We start from the raw sequence: 8922 nt of genomic DNA, 5'->3' as shown, positions 1-8922 counted from the left end.
ACTCTGTCATCTGCAGTGACCCAACTTTTCCTCAGTGAACAGACACTACAACCATTATATCATTTACTTGGTTTAAAAAGAAATTAATTGTAGTGGGAAAAATAATCCCCAAATTTGCCATCTCTTAAAATGGGATATGATATAGCACAGGCTGGCTTTGAATGTGTCATCCTCCTGCCTCAACCTCTTGAGTGTGTGTGTGTGTGTGTGTGTGTGTGTGTGTGTGTGTGTGTGTGGTAAGCCTGGCTTCATACCTCCATCATCTTCAAGTGTGTACTTTGGGAACAGCACGCACATTCGGGTTCTTCAAAGAGCAGCAGAGCTATCTTAACTTAAAAGTCTGAAACATCACTTTATCGCAGAGTACAGTCCCCCTTTTCGCTTCCCGTGGCTGGCCTTCAGAAGCCACCATTATGTTTCCTGTCACATACCAGTGGGATTGGCAGGGTGTATGGTTTTGTTTGTGGCTGGCTTACTATAGTGAACACAGTGTCCTCGAGGCTTCCCCATGTTACCACATATAACAAGATTCCCTTCCTTTTCAAAGCTAAATAATATTCCACAGCCTGTGTGGTGTCACATCTTGTAATTCATCCATCTGTCCATAGACACTCAAGTCTCCTCCAGTCTGGGCTGTGTACACGGGTAGGTGTCTGTTCACGGTCCTGCTTTTGGTTCCTTTGGGTTTGTACTGATGTGGGTTGATTCTTTGATTTTTCAGTTAACCATGTTTTGGAGTAATTTCGGAATACGACCAGCCGCAAAGCTAGTGCCGAGTGTCCACAGATCTCTCGCCCCTTGTTAGCAAAGGATGTATTTTGCTCAACTAAGAGGCTGGTGTTGGTGCATCCTGTCTTGGTTTTTGAGATTTTGAGACAGGGTCTCACTCTGTAGCCCACACTGACCTCAAGCTTGCAGTAATCCTCCTGCCTCTGCCTCCTGAGTGGTGGGAATACAGGCACATTTATTTAAATTCTGCCGGTTCCCCATCCATGTCTTCTTCGTGCTACAAGATCAGGGACACTGCTGCTCGTGGCTGACAGTTTCCCTGTGCCCTCTGCTGTGGGATCATTGCTCATTCTGCTTTCCATGGTCCTAGTAGTGAAGCAGATTGGCCAGGCACCCCGCGGGCAGTGCCATGAGTTGAAATGCTGAAGTGTCTCCCAGAAGCAGACTGGGGTTGGGGATCTGGATAAAGAGCCTCCCCTGCCTCAGGGTCTCATCTTGAACTGGACATGGTACATGCACCCAATATACAGAACACTCAACAGACCAAGGCAGGAGGATTATAGGTACCAGGTCAGCCTGGGTTACACAGCATGAAGGCAAAGGTTCTTGCAACCAAGCCTAAAAACCCAAGTTCAATTCCAGGACCCACATGATGAAGGAGATTCCTGACTTCTCTGACATCCACATGTGTGCTATGGCATGCATGCACACACACACACACTTGCATGCCTGAGTGCACACATAACACACAAATACACATACACACATACTTGCACTCGTGCATGTGCACACACACAAAGATTTTTTTTTTAAAGGCTTCATTCCAAGGAATGAGTCTTGCCTCATCTAGATCATTGTTGGTTTCTGAGGCAAAGGGTTTGTTGACTACTCTGAAGGAGACATAATTCAGCCGGCCTGTGTATCTGCAGTAGGTGTTTTGCCGGTCTGTATATCTGTGCCCCGTGTGTGTGTGTGTGTGTGTGTGTGTGTTTGTGCGTGTGCGTGTGCGTGTGCGCGTGCGCGCGTGCGAGAGAGAGAGAGAGAGAGAGAGAGAGAGAGAGAGAGAGAGAGAGAGAGATAGATAGGCACCACTGGCACCAGCCTGACCCTTACAGGCGTCCCTTGGAGACCCAGCCATAAGCCCCTTCTGGAGAGGTAATTAATTGGTCTGGAAGACAGAAACAGCCATTTTTTCCTGAGCCAGCCCAACAATGCCCCAATCCCTGGCTTCAGAGATAAGCGACAGTAATACTGTATTAGCAAATTGCCGCGTGCCTTTGAGAGCAAACTCTGGGGGTGACAAGGCCTCCTGAGCTCAGACTCCAGCATGTTCACATCAACTGTCCTCTGAATCTCTCTGTCCTGTGTCAGACTGATCTCCTAACCCTGTGACAGGCAGGGAGAGGGGGACACAGAGAGCCTCTGGAGGGTTAAAACTTTGTGTCTTTGAGAACAACTAGGAAGTAGCCCGTTTCCAACAGAGGAAATGAAGACACTTGCAGGGGCTGGAGAGATGGCAGAGCAGGTAAACGCACCGGATGCTCTTCCAGAGGACCAGGTTCAATCTCCAGCATCCACATGGCAGCTCACAACCATTTGTAATTCCAGGTCCAGGGGATGCCCTCTTCTTCCCTCCTCAGGGAAGGGACACACATATGAACATGAACACAGACACACACACAGACACACACACACAGACACACACACACACACACACACACACACACACACACACACTCACACACACGGCATAGATATACACATAGGCAAAACACCCGTACACATAATATAACTTACTGAACTGCCTGAGGTGGGGCCCACAAGCCGGATGCTCATCCCTGGAGAGGACAGAAAGGGTGCTCTGCCTGGGAGCACCAGCTGACTGCCTCACCTTCCTTGACCTTTCTGGCTAGGTATTGTGAGCCTGATGCTGTTGCCCTTGTTCACTGTCTGCAGTGGGCAGACAGACTCCCTGCTGCCTGTCTGCCTCACACTTGCTACATAATAAACGTACTCGCTGGAGACTGGAAGTATAGCGCCTGTAGGTCAATCCCTTGGCCATACAGAATAACAACAGACCAACGTGGGGAGCACATCACCGTGGGGAGCACAGACCACTGTGGGGAGCACAGACCACTGTGGGGAGCATAGACCAACGTGGGGAGCACAGACCAACGTGGGGAGCACAGAACAATATGTGGAGTGTAGACCAATGTGGGGAGCACAGACCACCGTAGGGAACACAGACCACCGTAGGGAACACAGACCAATGTGGGGAGCACAGACCAACGTGGGGAGCACAGACCAACGTGGGGAGCACAGACCAACGTGGGGAGCACAGACCAACATGGGGAGCACAGAACACTGTGGGGAGCACAGACCAACATGGGGAGCACAGACCAACATGGGGAGCACAGACCAATGTGGGGAGCACAGAACACTGTGGGGAGCACAGACCAACATGGGGAGCACAGACCAATGTGGGGAGCACAGACCAATGTGGGGAGCACAGACCAACGTGGGGAGCACAGACCAATGTGGGGAGCACAGACCACCGTAGGGAGCACATCACCGTGGGGAGCACAGACCAACGTGGGGAGCACAGAACAATGTGGGGAGCACAGACCAATGTGGGGAGCACAGACCAATGTGGGGAGCACAGACCAACGTGGGGAGCACAGACCAACGTGGGCAGCACAGACCAACGTGGGCAGCACAGACCAACGTGGGCAGCACAGATCTACAAGACAAAGCCAGTGCTGTTCAGGATCCAGGGCTGGGAAGGCCAGAGATCCTGAACAGAAGCTGCTACACTTTTGCTAAGTGGATACTAAAACTGCTTCTGAATATCCACGTTTACAGCCATGAACTACTCTCAGCCTCGGAGAGGCTTCATCCTGCAGTGGGCAACAGTTAGTGCAGAGGTCTTGGAGCCACTGGTCACAGAGCTGAAAAGAACTGGTCAAATGCTCAGTTACTCAACAGGACATCTGCCTCAACTCCCCCAAAGCTCAGGACCATCATGGAAGAGGGAACAGAAGAAAAGGTGTGAGTGGAGAGTGTTTAAGATTTCAGGTAGCCCAGGCTGGCCACAAATAACTACATAGTCAACAACTTCAAATTCCTGATCACCTTGCTTCTATCTCCCAGGAGCTGGGGTTCCAGGCTTGCAGACACAAAGCCTGTGTAATGGGTGCTGGGGAGGAAGCCTGGGTTTCCAGCATGCAAAGCGAACACTTGACATCATCCCCCAGCCCCTTCAGAGCCCCCTTGCTTTTCTCGGTGTATGCTCCTGCCTGTGAGATCATTCCTCAGCCTCTATATTTTAAGTCAAACCGGAAACCAGTGTGGAGGGCTTGAGCTCTCCCAGAAGCTGTATGTGAATTTGGATTACCCATAAAATAGTTAGTCTCTGATTTCAGAACTTCGTAAGCAATTATTAAAGTGGAATTGGATTGTAGTCAGTGGTAGAGTGCTTGTCTAACATGAACCTGGCCCTAGGTTTTATCTCTCCAGCTAATCTTTATTTCTCTATCTATATCCATATTTACCCACGTACCCATCTACCTACCCACACATCCACCCACCTATCTACCCTCCTACCCACCCACCTGTCCACCTACCCACCCACCCATCCATCTATCCACCCATACACTCATTCATTTATCCATCCATCCATCTATCTATCCATCTATCTATCTATCCATCCATCCATCCATCCATCCATCCACTCATCCACTCATCTATCCATCTGTCCACCCACCCATCCATCCATTCATTTATCCATCTACCTATCCATCCACTTATCTACCCACACACCCCGATCCCATCTACCTATCCTCTGTCGTATTTCCAGTGCACACCACCCACCAGCAGCTCACTGTAAGATGAACTCTATTCAACCAAGGCTTTGTGTCCAAGCACGCCACACAACATCAGAAAAGCCAAGGGATTTTCAGTTGGGGGCTCAGCTGGCTGACAGTCTCAAAATTAGGCCATTGTACTTAAGAATCTTTTTTTTTTTTTTAAGGTCAGGCACTGATTAATTTCTGAGGCAGTGACAACTCCACCTCCATCTACAGCGTCCACAGGGGACTCTTTCCGACAGTGAACAGCAGGTATCTGTTCCTATAAAGAACTCTCAGCTGGCTCATGTACCACAATCTTGTGACAGGCTTCTCCATGTCACTGTGCTTAAACATCTGACAACACTCTGGAGAATTAAGGTTAAGCACACCCAAAGAACAGAACCCTTTCCATGCATTCACCGTAGGGATTTCAGAGGACACAGAACGGCTGTAGAATCCATCCGTGCAGTAGGAGATGAAGCTGACATGCTTAGGGGCCGGAGTGTCTCAAACAGGTCAGGCGCTAGGACCCCCGCCATATTCTCCAGCCTGAAATGGGGAGGTCTTTTTAGTCCGTTACACCCATGCATGTAATCAGCAATTGTTCCCATTGTAAACTCCAGATTCACCATCTGTATGCTCCAAAGGGCTGGGGGATTGTTAATACCCGGTCCCTGTGGGATTAATCTGCAATTTCACACTAAATGATTTTTAAGTATAATTTGTTACAATGGGACATTACCACTTCTAAAACAAACAGCCGGGACTGCTACTTTGCAATAAAGAAGAGGCTGCCCAGTGCTACAGGCAAACAGTTCCCAGGCTAACCAGTGCTACATTCAAACAGTTCCCATGCTAACCAGTGCTACATGTGACCAGTCTCTTTGCTACTACTGTTTACCTTTACTTTGGAAACAAATGGGAAAAGATACAAACAGCCCAGTCTAGAACCTTGGGAACAGAAGGGTACTGAGGGACTCTTTGTTACAGGGGAGCCCTGTCAGACCAAGATGGGGCTCTAAGGCTTGAGACAGCATTTTGAGCGGATCTTCAAACCTTGGTTGACGTTGTTCAGTGTTTAGGGGATCAAGCCACTCACGAAATTAGTCTGTGATATTAAAAAAAAAAAAAAGATCTGGCTGCTGGCAGGAAAGAGATACATTTCTTTTTCTAAGCCACAACTGTTTCTACTGTCCCGGCAGTTACAACATTACCCACGTCAACGCTCTCAACCTTCGTCAACCTTCGTCAACCTTCGTCAACCTTCGTCAACCTTCATCAACCTTCGTCAACCTTCGTCAACCTTCGTCAACCTTCGTCAACCTTCGTCAACCTTCCTAACACTGCAGCCCTTTAACACAGTTCCGGGGTTAAACAGTTCCGGTTTAAAACAGTTCCGGTTTAACACAGTTGCGGTGATCCCCCAACCTTAAGATTATTTCATTGTTACTTCATAATTCTTCTACTGTTATGAATTGCAATGTAAATATCTGATATGCAGGATATCTGTTATTTGGAGCCCCAAACGGGTCTGGATTCACAGGTTCAGACCGGCTGATCTAAGTATTTCAGATCTCAGCGGGACAAGAAGGCCAGCGGAGGGTGTTTTCAGGCGCTCCCTGTGGTTCCCACTTTCTAGTTAAGTGACCTGTGTGTACAAATGTTATTCTCCTCAACTGTCTGTGGTGTGTGCAAATGTTCACTGTCACAGACCACGTGGCTGGCATGAGAAACACAGTTACGTGACAGTGTTGCAAAGTGGCTTGCAGATGGTCCTCTCAAGTCCATTTCTAAAAGTCACACCCACCTGATGAGGACACCTGCTCTCTCTGTAGGGAAGGGTTGGGAGCAGAGACCCCCACCCCCACCCCTGCACATAGCTGCACCAGCAACAGGCCATAAGAAAGAGGCTGAGGGTTTCCTGCCTGTCAGAAGCCACCTGTGCAGAGAGGCAGGTGGGAGGGGACAGCACCTCTTCACCATGCCCAGACACTGTCAACTAGAAAGATGTGACATAGCAAAATCCACAGAGATTCAACTTAGGACTCTCTCCCTCTTTCACAGATGGGTGCAAATGTACAGGTTTGTGGTCTCCTCAAGAAGACCCAGGAAAGGGACTTGGGACATCACCGGGCAGAAAAAGACATGGGGGGAGGAGAGAGAGAGGGGAGGGGGAGCTGAGCCAGAAGGGGGTGGATAGATACAAAAACAAAAAGAGACAGAGAGAGAGAGAGAGAGAGAGAGAGAGAGAGAGAGACTAAGCCAGGAGAGAGAGAGAGAGAGAGAGAGAGAGAGAGAGAGAGAGAAACTAAGCCAGGAGAGAGAGAGAGAGAGAGAACAGAACATGAATGTGACTTACTTGCACGATGCACAGTGCATGAGTCTTGAGGTATAAGCAGTCAGTCCTACATGGTAGAAAAAAAATCACACCATAAAAGATACTGTCTACATGAAACCAGTTACAGAATTCAGAGGCAAGACAGTTTGTCCCCACTACTGACAGTAAAATGTTATCTCCTGATGAGACTTGAGGGGGAGAACCCAGAGGATATCATAGCATGGAACCATGGTGACACCATGCTGAAGGAGCTAGCCACCCCCACCCCCACCCCCATGGCCGAGTTGGGGCACACCTTCCCAGACACTTCGGTGAAAACCCAATTTTATTGGTTGAAAAAGTTGAGGCCCTTCTCAAAACAAACGTCAATTGCTGTCTTTATTTGGGAGGCTCACGCTGCAGAACCATCTGGAAACCTGGCCCTCACCACTGAGCGTCTTCGAGGCTTCGGGTCCAGCCCTCAGCCTCAGTTCTGCAAACTGGTAACTGAAGCTCTTTCAGGAAAGGCTGGGAAAGGAAACCTAAACACCCTAAGCCGCCCTGCTGGAGATGACAAGACATGTTACTTCACGCCCCCAGAAATGCTTCAAGCTAAGATTATGCCACACAAAGCCATCAGGCCTGTAGAGATTTGGAAGGTACCTCAGAAGCTTACAGGGCATAATGACTGCCACTTAACAGTCTAATAATGGAGACGTTCGTTTAGTGATAGCCAACAAGAGACCGCCAAGATGGAGCTGTTTTGAATGGTAGACAGCCTTTACAGTTTCGATGGTATTCCGCCCTTTTAAGGTTAAACCAAACAGGGCAACTGCCGGGCACTTTGGGTGACATCACAGTCAAGAATATATTCGCTGAAGTTACCATGTGAAGTTCGTCCCCAAAGCGTTTACTCCGGACCTCCTCTCTGTCTGTATGGGGGGAATCTGCTGCCAACCGTGGATGGACTTGGTGTTCAACTAGAGTCTGATCTGACCAGTTTCCGGCCTGTGAGTCCCTCAGCTGCTGTGCGACAGCTCAGGCCAACTCAGATGCAGCCCAGGGTTGCCAGAAGCCCGAGAGTTTATACTGACTAAAAGAATCCTCGAAACACTCAACTCAGCCATCTTAATACTTTTTTTGAGTTCCAAAAGGAAAAAACCCACCCACCCCCATTTTGTTCTTTAGATTCTAAAGGAAAAAATGATATCTCAAAAGAAACACACCCCAAAGGAAGAAAGACCACATAGGAATCCTTAGACATGTTGATAATAGCGACAAAGTCACGTTGAGGTCATCCTAAACGGAGAAAGTAAACAGAAGTTCCTGTGGTTTTTGTCCCACGTGCATTTCTGGACCCCATTTTCTTTTTCTTTTTCTTTTCTTTTCTTTTCTTTTCTTTTCTTTTCTTTTCTTTTTTTTGTTTTTTGTTTTTTGTTTTTTGTTTTTTGTTTTTTGTTTTTTTGTTTGTTTGTTTGTTTGGGGTTTTTTTTTGGTTTTTCAAGACAGGGTTTCTCTGTGTAGCTCTGGCTGTTCTGGAACTCACTCTGTAGACCAGGCTAGCCTCAAACTCAGAAATCCACCTGTCTCTGCCTCCAAGTACTGGGATTAAAGGCGTGGGCCACCACCGCCCGGCTTGGACCCCAATTTCTAACAGGATTGATTTTATAAATGACCTTTGCCTTTTTATGAGGTGTAAAGAGGACAGCCAAGCTGGATCTAGGTGGAAACAACAAGATTTCATAAAGACAGAAATTAGGAACTGCAGTTAGCGACAGTAGGCCCTCTACATTACACCCACAAGGGACACACACAGGTCAGCCAAAGAAGCAAAAGAGACCAGAGTCCTCCACATCTCCCCCAGAAAAAGCCTATTTCTTCAGTATTCAGGAATTGTGTTCAGTTGGCAGTGGTCTCCCTGAGCTACCGAACCTTAAGAAACCAGAATCAGAAACCGCTGCCACGATTGCCTGTTGAAGGGGGAGCTGAACAGTGTGTTTCCACTGAGAAATGTCTCGTGTCACCTGA

This window comes from Arvicanthis niloticus, chromosome 24 (assembly GCF_011762505.2).
Source record: "Arvicanthis niloticus isolate mArvNil1 chromosome 24, mArvNil1.pat.X, whole genome shotgun sequence".
Lineage (NCBI taxonomy): Eukaryota > Metazoa > Chordata > Mammalia > Rodentia > Muridae > Arvicanthis > Arvicanthis niloticus.
Note: the sequence above shows the minus strand (reverse complement) of the source record.